Genomic DNA, 13,256 nt, shown 5'->3' on the forward strand with positions numbered 1-13,256 from the left:
GCGGGGCATCTTTGAGATCAGGCCTGCTGGCATAAACACTTTTAATGATCTGGATGCAATCATGTTGCAATCTTTCTTCTTGCTCCACGAGTAGCTGGATTCAGGGTGTTAAGTGGAGATTGGCATTCATGAAGCAGTCTATACAACAGAAACTGCTTTACAATAGCTTTCAGTTCTACTTTGACTGGGGTGCCCCAGCAATCTCTCGATGTAGGTCTTTGTCCCAGCCAGTTGGGTTTTAGAAGGGCCAGGGGCTTTGTTGTGTTCTCACTCGCTGTCTTGCAGCTTCTCTTTGAGTTCCTGCTGGGACTCTTCAAAGGCTTCTTCTAAGCTGGTGATTTGGCACAGCTCTTCTGCTGGCTTTAACTGTAAATGCATCTGGGCTTTCCAAACTTCTTTTGCTGAAACTTTTTCTTAGCATCAACATAATGGCTTTTTCTGCCTGCAGATGGCGCACTCTTGTTCTCTTCTTTCTCTCTGGGTTTTTTTTTTTTCTTACATTCACTCCATTCTTCTCTCTTTCTGCTACTTGGCTACTTCTTCACTCTCTCATCTTCTACCAAAGCGCTCAGCAAGGCTTGAACATCTGGCCTGGGGCTCATAGTTAAGGCTTGCTTCAAGGGCTTAGCACAGCATCCTTTTCTTTGTCTTTTCTTCTTCTCTCTGGCCACAGGGTGGGCTTTCTCTAACTTCTCTTCTCACAGGGTGGGGGGATGTCTTCTTCCCCTTCCTTTCTTCTACACGTTCTGCCATTCTCACATCCTCTTTCTCTTTCTACAATTGCTGCTGCTGGCAATGACTCCTGTCTCTGCACACGTTTATCTTCTTTTCTCTCTTTTGCTTACTCACGATTTGAAAACACTTTGTATGCAACTTCAATTGACTGGCTAACGTTCATCACTTGCGTGCCTTTTGTCTTCACTTCGCACTCTGGGCGCTGGGGGGGTGTAACTTTTCCTCTGCTTTCGGTGATTCCTTGCCTATTGTCTAATTGCTCTTCTAACCCATCCTCTTGGTTAGAGGCACCTGAAGAGGAATCCAGTAAGTGATTTGACCCCCTCTTCTCCCTGCCTCTGTGGTGCTGCATGGTTCACATCAAGCGCCTGAGCTGCACATTGAGGGGTGTGTGTGTGTGTGTGTGTGTGTCTGCATCACAGGAGCCAAAGGGGGCACCTAGAATACCACATTTCCCCCCTCCTAAGCTGAGGCAAACCTCGTCACCAAAATACCATCACACACGCTATGTAAAACCATCACTTTCCCTCCCCCACACAAGCCACAAGGCATTTGAGCTGATTCATCACGAAACAAAGACATGAAAACACTTACATACACCATTTCATTCCAATTTTTCTTCAAATACAATTTTAACAGAGTGGACAGAGGGACCTTCGATTGGGCAGTTCCTATTATTTTTTCCGACAGGAGGGCAGTGTTGCTCAGCTTTCAGATTTCCTTCTCTGAATTCAGGTACTCTACCTTAGCGTCTACGCTATCTCCTGTTTAAACGCTTTGATTCTTCCTTAATCAACAAAAGGAGAACAGGGAGGCCTTTCCTCTACTTTTCCGTTCTACCTAAGCGTATGTTCTACAGTGAGATCTGTTTACCACTGCCCCTTCACTTTTCCCTTGGGCCCTTTTTAATCCAGAAATAAAAGGAACTTACCCGTTTCAGAAGATCTCTCTCTCTCTGTCTGTCTCTCTCCCATCAGATTTTAGCTTGCTTCTCCAAGCATACACCTTTGAACTCCTCCCCCCAGCTCCCAGAACGCTGGACAGGAGGAATGTGACCCCAGAAAAGTGTTCTGGTGCGCGCTCGTCATTTTTCCTCATCTCCAAGACAACAGGAGCCGTTGGGAGGAAAACCAAGGTTAGGCCTTCTGAGCAGCTTCTCCTGGCTGGCTTCGCCAATTTGTTAGCCCTCAAACCTGAGGGCTGGACAGGCCGCTCCCTCAGTGTATACTTTGCCAATAAACACACCGGGTTGGAGAATGCAAGTTAAAGTTTATTAGTAAATGTTGCAACATTGGAGCTCCAGCGGGAAATGCAAATTAAGAGCTCCCCGAACAAAGGGATCCTCTGGAATATATAGGCTCTGGTTACATCACTTGTTAGTAACATAATTGGTCAGTGCTCTTATCTTTAATGGACTTTACTGGTCCGTGCTCTGTTAACAAACTAGGTTACATTGCCAATACAAGGTAAGGTGCATACAATTCATACATCACAGCTTACATTCGACACTGATTGGCTGAAAGTTTTTCTTTTGTCTAAGATGCACCTAGAATCCACCATGAAGGAATGCTGGGGGCAGTTCTTAACCTTTCACCTGGAGCATAGACTAATCTCACAGAATGAAATTCCCTTTTACACACATCACTAGTAGACCCATATAGGTGCACGTTTAGAAAATCATCACTACCATTTAAATAGAAATAACTCTCATTGTAGAAGGCAAGTCTGCATCCAGGTGACCTGTGTGCCTGCTCACTATGCTGTGCAGATGCTAATTGTTGATGGGCAGCTTCAAGGCCCCTCGCTGGTCTCCCTTCTTGGGGTTTTTTTTAAATCTTTAAACTGGACATGGACCCAACAACCCTTCAACTAGAGGACATCTTCAAATAGGGTAGAAGGACACATGGTCATTCTACAGACAGTTGGAAATAGTGGGACTTTCATTCATAAATAAGGACACTTGGTGCTTGTGATTTTGGCTCCCACTGCCTACCACTTGCTTAGCGATTTTGGAGAAATACATTCAGTTCACATTTTAATGCAAATTTACCAAAATTTTGCCCTTTTGAAGCAACGCATAAATTCAATTATCCTTTGAAATTGGCACTTCTCTGAATTTTGCAATGGAATTTTTCGAACAAAAAAAATCTATAACTTTTCATGTGGATTTAAACAATATATCTCAAACTCTGGGATGAAATAAAAAATGAGAAAGTGAGAGAAACCAAAATTGACAGATTTATCCATCCCTACCTGCCATTATGGGGAAGAAAATAGGAGGCATGATCCACACCCAGTCTTTGTAGACAGTATTGTAGACTTAATAAAAAGTGGATCGAAATGAAAAAATGCTGTAATATTTCTAGGAAGGGAGTGAAGTATGAATTTTTCTCCATATAATGATTTGTCCTGGATAGTGACAGGGGTGGGAGGATTCTTGCTCCATACTTCAGGAGAGTGAGTGTGTGTGTGTGTGCGTGTGCGTGTTAGCTCATCCCAGAGGCATCATTGGTGAGCGTAGAGTATATTTCTTTATTACTGGGGCCATGGGATTGTAGCATGGGACAGTGTCTAGTCTTATGCTACGGAAGAAAAATATAGGTTTAAAAAAACAACTGCATGGAAATAAACTAGAACCAACTATCAGACTGATTGCTGTGAGAATCTTTAAAAAATAACGTTACCTAGAAAGCAAGACTGCTTTTGTTTTAAAGAGTGTTCTGTAGTTCTGTCTCTGCTGGTTATTTAGATAGAAGGCCAAGCAAGGGTAAATCAGCTCTACATACAGTTCATTAAGCACTCTCTCTCTCTCTCTCTCTCAGCTTAACAGCATTATACTGTATAGGAAGTATAGGCCAATGCCTACAAATCAAAAACCTCTTAAGTATCTATATCAGCATCCCTTCAAAGGCTCAACAGATTCTCTATTTTAATTTTCCTCAGTGATTAGATGATGGAGCCATTATATGCCTTCTTTTTAGGAATGAGTGCACTTCTCTTTTCAAATTTTTAGCCCACTCTAAGAGCAGTGGTTAACATTCAGGCATATACTTTGGTGTTTCAGATAACAAAGATGGAGCTCAAGCATCACATTGGTTTGCCAGATATTCATGCTTCATGGTCAAACAGCACGTTACATTAAATTTATAGTAATCTACAAATGTAGTAATCTACTTTGTTATTACTCATACATAAGTGTGTGCAGATGGGGCCTCAACCCAGATTGGGTCACCACACATGGAGAGGGAAAGATTTAGCATTTGCCATGGGGAACTCCTTCTCAAGGAATGTATGCATTACCCCCATCTTTCTTAAGTTTCAAATGGTCCTTAAAAACTTTCTCATTTCGATGTGCTTTTTATTAAGTATGCTGTGAGTAGGGATGTTGGAAACATCCACAACAGATCAAAATGAGTTGGGATTTCTATTAATCCAACCTGTGGATTCCGCACCAGGACAGCTTTTCTGACTCACACAGATTCCATGGACTTGGAATCACTTTGGATGGGATTTGCGCCAATTCACATTAGCACAAGTAGAAAAAAAATTCTGGTAAAAAACAACAACCCAAAACTGATTCCATCAATGAGTGGACAACGGAATGGAAAATGCTGGACAATCTGCAAAAAACAGACAGAATGGATTTAACAAAATTCATACACCCCTAGCTGTGAGCGGGGTCATATTTTGTTTTAACTTCCGCTGTTTCAAATTGGATTGTTTATACGTGTATTTTAAGACTTCTTTGATGTAATCTGCCTTTGAAAATCTTTGCCACAAATATTTTTTTAAAAAAATGCTTCCTTATTATGAAAATAGCATGATACCAACAAAATGAAACATGTATAGAATGTGGCTAGAAATTATAGGCTGTTGCCTTGACTTCCCCTCCCCAATCAAAGCTCACAATAGGCTGAGCCCCTGGCTTCTCCTCCCCAATCAAAATGATAGTCTGTAGTGATAAATGATAGGCTGCAGCCCCAACTTTCACTCTCCAATCAAATCTGAGGATTTTCATGCATGCAAATCAGGATGTCAGAAAAGGAAAAGGAATGGTCAACTGGCTACATGTCACAAGAGTTGTTAACTCTGCATTGAAAAGATCATTTCTTATTGGTATTCCTATGGGGGTGTAGTCTCGCCCTAGCTGAAAGGTCACAATCATTCAGGCTCCAACATGTCTGATATATCTCCTCTGAAGAAAAGAGAGAGGGAGGGATGGGGGGGGAGAGAGGGAGGTCCAGCAATTCCTCACAGGGAGCCATTTCAGACAGATTGCCCATTGAAAAGTGCAAGCCATCTGATTTTGCTTCCCCCTTGGACTATAGAAGCAGATTAGTGGTCCAGATGAATGGTTTTTGGAAGCAGCTATTCTCAAGAAGCAGTTTGGCTCAAGCATATCGCATCTACCTCATGTAATCCAGGAAAAAGAAGATGGAGGTCTACAGAGCAGATCCTGACAGGCAGCAATTTCAGACAGCCAATCTGTCCAAAAAAATGCTAACTGATCTGTCTATCCTTGGATTGGTAGAGTAATGTTTAACCATACTGTGGAAAGAATGCAGCAAAAGACGCATTTGAAACAACCCAGATTAGCCAACAAATCTAATTAGATCTGCCATCTGTTTCCATGCAACATCCCTCCTACGCTTGTCTTGCTGGCTGGAAACAAAATAATGCTGAAAATAAAATTTTGTTCATTTTTCATAGATATTTCAATCTTCTTGAGGTCTTCTGTCTTATGCTGTAATTTATTCAGCAGCTACATGCAATATTGGCCACTCTGGGAAATAAAATTGGACCAACAGGACAGATATGAATATACTTGGCACTACTGATTTTCTTGTATTTTCATGATATATAAAACACTAAGTCTCCAAAAATGAATTTTGTAAAATAGAGGTCATACAGTTTTTTCATCCATCCTAAGGTATATTTACAGGTACATTTGTCACCCCAAAGCCTAGATATGATGTATGAATGGTGCTCCTTATCAACCATAGGCACACATTGAACTGGGTAGCATGGTATCTGTAATCATGTTACCTTCAAAGACCAGCGATGATGCCTTGGTCCCTGGCCTGCATGTGCAGCAAGAAGCAGATTTCTTTTGCATGGTATGGGTAAGCCAAGACAAGATTATATATGTATAACTTTTCTGCAATGACTGCACTCATATGTGTTCATAACAGATACAACATCATAACAATTAAGCTCATTACAAAAAAAGGAAGATATCAAACAATTTAAATAATTAAGGCAGAGATATCCCAAGCAGTCACCCCTTCCTGCTTGTCAAGCCCAGTGTGCCAGAAGGTAGAAGAAGAGGAGGAAGAGGAGGATAAAACCAAGGCGCACCTGGAACCTCTGTCAATTATAAGCAAAGCCAGTAGAGAAAGGCCATATGTAGTCAGGGAGAAGGTGGATACCCTAGACAACACGGTAATTTCTGAGCATACCAAGAAGGCAAAGACAGTCCATGTGAATATGCTGAAGCCTTACAAGACCAGAGAGGAAAGGGTGTTGCAAATATTCTTGTTCTCTGGGGAAGAGGAAGTAGGCATACCCGACCTGCTAGAAAGCTCAACTAAAAACTTTTCTTTTTCCTAAAGCTTTTAAAACTTGATGTTGTGCAGACTTCTACTGTTACTTTCTACTGTTAGTTTTACCCTACCCTGTGCCTGCTTACCCTACCCTGTACCTGTTTGCATTCTCTTCCCCACCTTATTGTTTTACTATGATTTTATTAGATTGTAAGCCTATGCGGCAGGGTCTTGCTATTTACTGTTTTACTCTGTACAGCACCATGTACACTGATGGTGCTATATAAATAAATAATAATAATAATAATAATAATAAAACAGTGAGAGAGTTGGACCAAGTCACTTGGAAGGATGGAGTGGAGAAACCTGTACAGGTTGCAAATCAGAACATTATTGAACAGCACAGGAAGGTATTTAGTAACAAGCCAGGAAGAACCAGCTTAATCAAACACTCCATAAACATCAGAGCGCACCCACCCATCAGGTGCACACCATACAGGGCTAATGGAAAAGTTTTTGATACCATACAGAGGGAGATGCAAGAAAGGATAGCATTAAGTGTTATTAGAGGGTCCAAGAGCCCATGGGCCTTCAGAATAATCCTTGTCCCAAAGAGAGGCAATATCCTTCAAGAGAGGAATGGGGCTAAATACTCCGTTGCCTTTCTCAGCAAAAAGCTGTACCAGAGGAAGAAATATTATTCTATGGTACAACAAGAATGTCGTGTGATTATGCAGGTGCTGACAAAGTTAAGGCCATACATGTGGAGACACAAGAGCATCATACTGATGGACCACAAGGCACTAATATGGTTGGAAACCAGGCACAACCATAACACAGGGCTTCTGAGTAACTTAATCATTTGATTATTCTCCAATGAACTCTAAGAATTATATATATCCATGGGTTCTACAATCCCTAGGTTCCTTACAGTACTACAATTTCTAGAGTTTCCCGGCATGTCATTTATACTAGATTAAATCTGTTGTGGATATTTAGCCTTAAACACACACACACACACACACACACACACACACACACACACGTGAAGTCAAATCATCTGTTTCTGGATAGGTAATAAAAACAAGAACAAAGCTTTCATGAGGGTTTGCAAAAATAATAATAATAATAATCTACTTCTGCATAACTGATATTTACATTTTCCTCTGTTCAGTTTTTTTTATGTCCCAACAATTTGTAATCAGGATCCTACAGGTGAGCCTTTGTGCTATTCAGAGGCGTAGAAGATGGCTTTTCTTTTGTTTGTATGATGTGCTGTTGGAAACAAAGCAGAAGCTCTCCACATCAGTGATTTTGGCATTTGCCCACTTCAGACTGGGCTTTGCAATCCATTTCAAAGCAAGCCATGATTGTCGTGAGGAGGGATATTTGCATAGGATGCTCCTCTAATTCTATGCAAAGCTATGCAATTAGGCAATGTGGCCTGCGAAACTGATAAGCAGCCTTGAAACATGGGAAATGAATCTTTATTTCCCTGTTAAAACACAAATCAGCATAACTGTATATTTTGTAAGCATTCCTCTGGTGTCCGATAATATTGTGATGCTTGCGTTTTACCCTCTCCTGAATGCGACTGTTGAATGTGAGCTGAGACCAGGCGCCTGTTACCTTGTATTTTCTGCTGAGTGCACAACCAAATCCATCTATCATTCCTAATGAGGTGTTTTAATGACCCGTGGTATTTCTTTAAGAGTAGTTTCTTTTCAGATTTCATTCCAGAATGGTAGTGCTCATGCAGCATGGAAGTCAGCCCCTCCAATTTTGAGGGGGAGGGAACAGCATCACCGGTTGTTAGACTGGGAAAATAAGCAACAATAAGTAAGATCAGAGATCAGATTTTTTCCTGAAATTAGGGTGACCATGTGGAAAGGAGGACAGGGATCCTGCATCTTTAGCAGTTGCTTAGAAAAGGGAATTTCAGCAGGTGCCATTTGTAGGCGTGCAGCACCTGGTGGAATTCCCTCTTCATCACAGCAGTTAAAGCTCTAGGACCTCTGCCCGCTTTTGTGTTGGCCAAGAGGGCAGGGCTCCTGAAGCTTAACAGTAGGGTTAGCACTCCGTTACCATCTACTCCCTCTTATTCTATTCTATTCTTGAATGTAACTCATCTACTCAGCTCACTGGTGTTCTAGAGAGAAGACCTGGTTACCATTCGATAGCCTAAATGCGTAATATGTTGTTTTTATTTTCATTGTATTCTGAATATATCTTAGTTTAAAACAGGTGTGGGGACCTTCTTTATTTAAACATCTCCCTTGTAGTTTAAATAAAGAGGCCCTAGTCTATCCCAAGCTCTGGTCTTTGTTCCATGCTTCCTTCTCCACTCACAAGTTGCCTGCTGGCTTGCAATCTAAAAAGACACGACACATCAGGAGAAAGGGAAGGGGGGAAATGAAGTGGTGTTTTTGCATGGCTGGTGGAATGGCCCTGCTTCCCCTCTTATCTGCTATAGTTTTCTGGAATGGCTGCTTGTGGTGCCAGTCAAGAAGGGGGAGCCTTCATGCGGAGGTCTTTCAGCAGGGCTGATGGAAGGAGATCTTCTATGCATTAAGCCTTTCCCCTAAAGGAAATTAAGGGAGAGGTTGATTCATTATTTCAAATGACAAGCAGAATTCAAACACCCACACCCAAAATGATGTACAAAAGGAGACTGACCTTTGTCTTTACCCTTTCCTACTCTGAATTCTGTTGTTCATGTTGGACATACGTTATATATATATATTTATATATATAAAGCATAAGCTTTCAGGTCTTTTAATCCTGGTCATTTGGTTCAGGACCTCCCAAAAATGCAGTGTCTCCCCACAAACCTTGACATCCTTCCATCTTTCCGATATTGCTCCCTTTGATTTTATATACAGAAACCCCTTGTCAGTTTTCTGCCATTACTGCCACTTGCCTTTTGCTTCCAGTACTGCTGTAGCAAACACATTAGCCATTTGCTGAAACACTGGAAAGTGATCCTTCTCCTTTTCCTGGACTTCAGAAGATCATCTTTAAAATGACCCTTCAGCCAATTGTGGAATGTGCTTACTCAGGCAAAATTCCCATGAAATCAATTGGATTGCACTAAGGCTTGGAAACCTGGTTCATGAGGTGTAATTCAACCTCTACAGAAGTCCAATTTAATGAAGCTTAACCCTTATGCTAGGGAAGCACACAAGGGCAACTCATGACCTCAAACAAGACAGCTTTTCTTGCAGGACAAAAAGACATCTGGTGCTCCCACCCCACCCACCCCCAGCTTCCCTTTCATTGCCATTAGAAATGAAGCATTTGTTGTTTTCTGTAACTAGTACATATTTTGCAGTCTGATTATATTTTCTGCCCTATCCAGTAGCATATCTTCCTTTTCCATTTGTTTCTGTCTCATTCAATATGTGTTTAGTAGCTTATATTTAGTAAAAATTTCAGCTGCAATATCCCTAAAGGGATGCAGGAGAAGAGTACAGTTGGTTCTAGTGTTGTGTTATGTATGAATGAGGACTGGAAGATGAACAAACTCTAAAGGAAAAATATCTGGAAGATATGCCTAGTTTCATTGTGAGAAGTAGGAACTTCTATTTTTATTTTTAAAAAATGTCTGAGCAGTGCACAACTATTTTTCACCTTTTAAGTGGTACAAAATGGGTAGGCAGTGATTTGTATTACAGAACTTCTATTAGAGCTCATATAAACTATGGACATAAAATTCTTTTATGCTGGTTTAACCACTGCGCTTCCTCTGAGGAAATCTGGAAATTGTCCATTTGTGAAAGATCTGAGCATATTAGGTCAGAGGCCTCCCCATCCCTTCAAAGCATAACGATTCCCAGGTGTCTTTGTGGAAATGCAGTGATGTATTTGCTGGTTTAATTTCGTGGTTTAGGCAGGCTCTTCAGGTCAAATTGCGCAATCATTGCAGCACATGGCAGATCCAGGAAGCAACAAACATCTCAGATAGGAGATCATGCAGGGAAGAAATACTTTCACCAGGAATAATGGCTGCTCTTGCCCTCACAGCTTTTCTCCCCAGTCTCAGATCAGGGATCGCATCAGAGGTTCCCTCCAAGAGGTTTCCTCCAGGGGGAGGGGCTTGGAACCTAAGTGCTGCTCCCTGGAGGAACCTGGGGGGGACAGGTGAGGTCAGGGTTCCCCATGGGCCAGAGGTGGCACACCCCTGCACCACTCTTCTTCATGTTGGCAAGTCCCAATGACCAAAATGGAGATAGCAGCCAGTGTACAGAGCAATCTAAGCTTTCTCCATGGTGTGAGCCTCCATGCCACCTTCCAGCATGGACAAAAGAAAAGAAAAAACAGGGGTGATGTCAGTGGGTGAAACCACACCTCCTGACATCATCCAGCCCATGGGGCAATCCAGACCCCACCGCAAAACAGTTCTGCACCCCTAATTCAATACATACCATGGGCAAAGACCACAGCTCAGGGAAGATCCCAACTTCCGTCCCTGGGATCTCTAGTTTAAAGAAGTTCAAGTCATTGCACCAAGTGCAGCTAGCTGATGAGAGTGTGGTGTCCTCATGCAGTTGCCAGTTCAACTTCCCAGTCAAGGTCTCCCTGCTAAAGGGGAGTAGCAGTTTTCATCAGGTGATGCGAAAGACCTTTCCTGAGATCCTGAAAAAATGCTGCCAGTCAGAGCCGATGATGCTATGCTCAATGATGTAGGAGTACAAACATTTAGCAGGTGCTCATCATGACAGTCTGCATAGCCACAGTCCGAAAGAGAGAAGAAGGTGCAGGCAACCACTTTGATCCATTTCAACAAACCATTTCTCACCTTTTTCATCTGCATCAGGAGCAGGTCCCTGTAAAGCCGATGGGTCCTGATTGCCCATTCAAGACCAAGCTGCCCCAAAATACTTTCCACTGCAAGAGCGAACGATATATTTTTGCTAGGGAAATTTATTTCCCTACATCTAAAATGAGAATTGCAGCTCAGCTCAGAGGGAAGAGGGAATTCTGAGGTGGCAGATAATGTCAGTGTCCCCTGCTGATCAAAATTGCCATTGCTGCAGCTCTGTGAGCCCTGGATCCACTACACCATGGACAAATGTGCTGGTTGGACAAATGTGTGACTTGGTCCAAGGCAGCTTCCAAGTCCTGTTATTTTTCTTTAGCAATTGGCTGACAGTGATCAAGATCAACGTGTTGCTGAATCAATTAAAAACAATGTACATTCATACACAATTATACGTTAAATGAATATTATGACCACTGAAGCAGATCACTGCATCCAAGTAGGGGCGTCTGGATTCTGTGAATTCAGTCCTGCATGTGTTTAGTGGATTGTCTGTTGTTGTTCGTTCCAGCATCCATTCACAGATGGATTTGATTTTTTTCTCCATTTTGCAGAAAAATACATAAATAATTATGTAAGAAAGTTCACAACAATGTATATAATTTCTGTTAGTATGCAACATTTAGCGTATTGTGCCCATTCCATTTCACTTTTCCACAGAAACTTGAGTGTATTCCTGAGAAATTTTTTTGTGTAAACAAAATCCAAAACTGCCCAGACTCCGCATGGCCTGGGAGGCTGGTCTGCAGCAGATTCTGCCCGTCAGATTCTTAGAAATCTGAATTCATTTTAGTCTGTCTCGAATTTCTCCAGCATTGCTACATCTCAGTAATGAAATCAATGTCTTCAATTATTAAGGGTTCCACCCTATGCATGTTTAGACTGAAAAAATATATTCATAATTCCAGCTGAAGCATGCTGGACGTTATAAGTTATAGTTTGCCTAAACATGCATAGGATTGCACCCTAAATTTAGCATATCTTCAGTTTTCTGTCAGAGAACTCCTACCAGCAGCTCATCTTTTTACAATTGTGTCTAACCATACAAGATAAATTTCAGCCACAAATCCTATAGATTCTAGTGACATCTAGGTTAAATACTTAGAATGGAGGAATTTAAGCTTTGTTTGCCCTTCCCATAAGTATAGGGAAATGCAGTGCATCTTTTTCTTTACAGTACAGTCATTTTTGTCTTGGAAGAAATATTCAGCTATGCGTCACCCATTGTATTTTGGTCCTTTTAAGCCTTGTTCTATTGGCCTTTTCAAAGTTGGATAATTTTCTTCATTGGTCATTTTCTTGTCTTACCTTGTGTACTGTTTCAAGAATGAATTTGGGGGGAAAAGTGAATTAGATGGCTAGTCAAAATACAGAATACTAAAAAGGTCAGATTGAGAAGACATCGCCTTTCCCATTTCTTTCCTTTTCTTTAATTCTAACAAATGAATACGGAGACATCACAACACACTTAACTAAATTTACATTGCATCATGTGGCTAATGCTGCAGCATTTTACTTTTTTTTCCAAGTGGGGTGTTTATCCTTTTGACTTGAACATCCCTGCCATACATATGACATTCAGCTTACTGATTTTATCATTAATCTTAAAAAGTTAATGAGAATCAATTCTGCATGTAGCCACTAAACTTTAGATGGTGTCTGTTTCAAAGAAGCTCATTTTTATGCAGAGTGTCTCATTAAATGGCTTTGAAACACTTGCTCATGTATGTCATTGCCCTTTCTTCTCCTTGCTGCCCTTGTACTAGACAGGCACGAAGCTTTTCAAGGCAGGCATCAGTACTATCGGTGGGGGGAAATGACATACTGAAATTAATAGAGCCTCACATAAGAAGGTTAGGTGGAATATTCCCCTTGATACGTAAGGCTTTATTATTTATTTATTTATTTATTGCTAATAAGGCATTTGTTTCATTATTCCTGTGTCTTCACTGGGGTAGACTTGTGTGTGGGCAAGCTTGGTAGGATCAGGACCCAAAGTCACAAAATGACAACAGCAAAGTTTATTGGAGGCAAGCTCCAGCATGTACATCAAGGATAAAAACGTACTAGAAAAGCTTTCCTTCTGGACAACTTCCAGCATGGGCCTGCCAGAAGAAAGTGGGAAGAGAAAGCAACACAAATGTCCTGGGAACAAGATC

This window comes from Elgaria multicarinata, chromosome 6, assembly GCF_023053635.1.
Source record: "Elgaria multicarinata webbii isolate HBS135686 ecotype San Diego chromosome 6, rElgMul1.1.pri, whole genome shotgun sequence".
NCBI classification, from domain to species: Eukaryota; Metazoa; Chordata; class Lepidosauria; order Squamata; family Anguidae; genus Elgaria; species Elgaria multicarinata.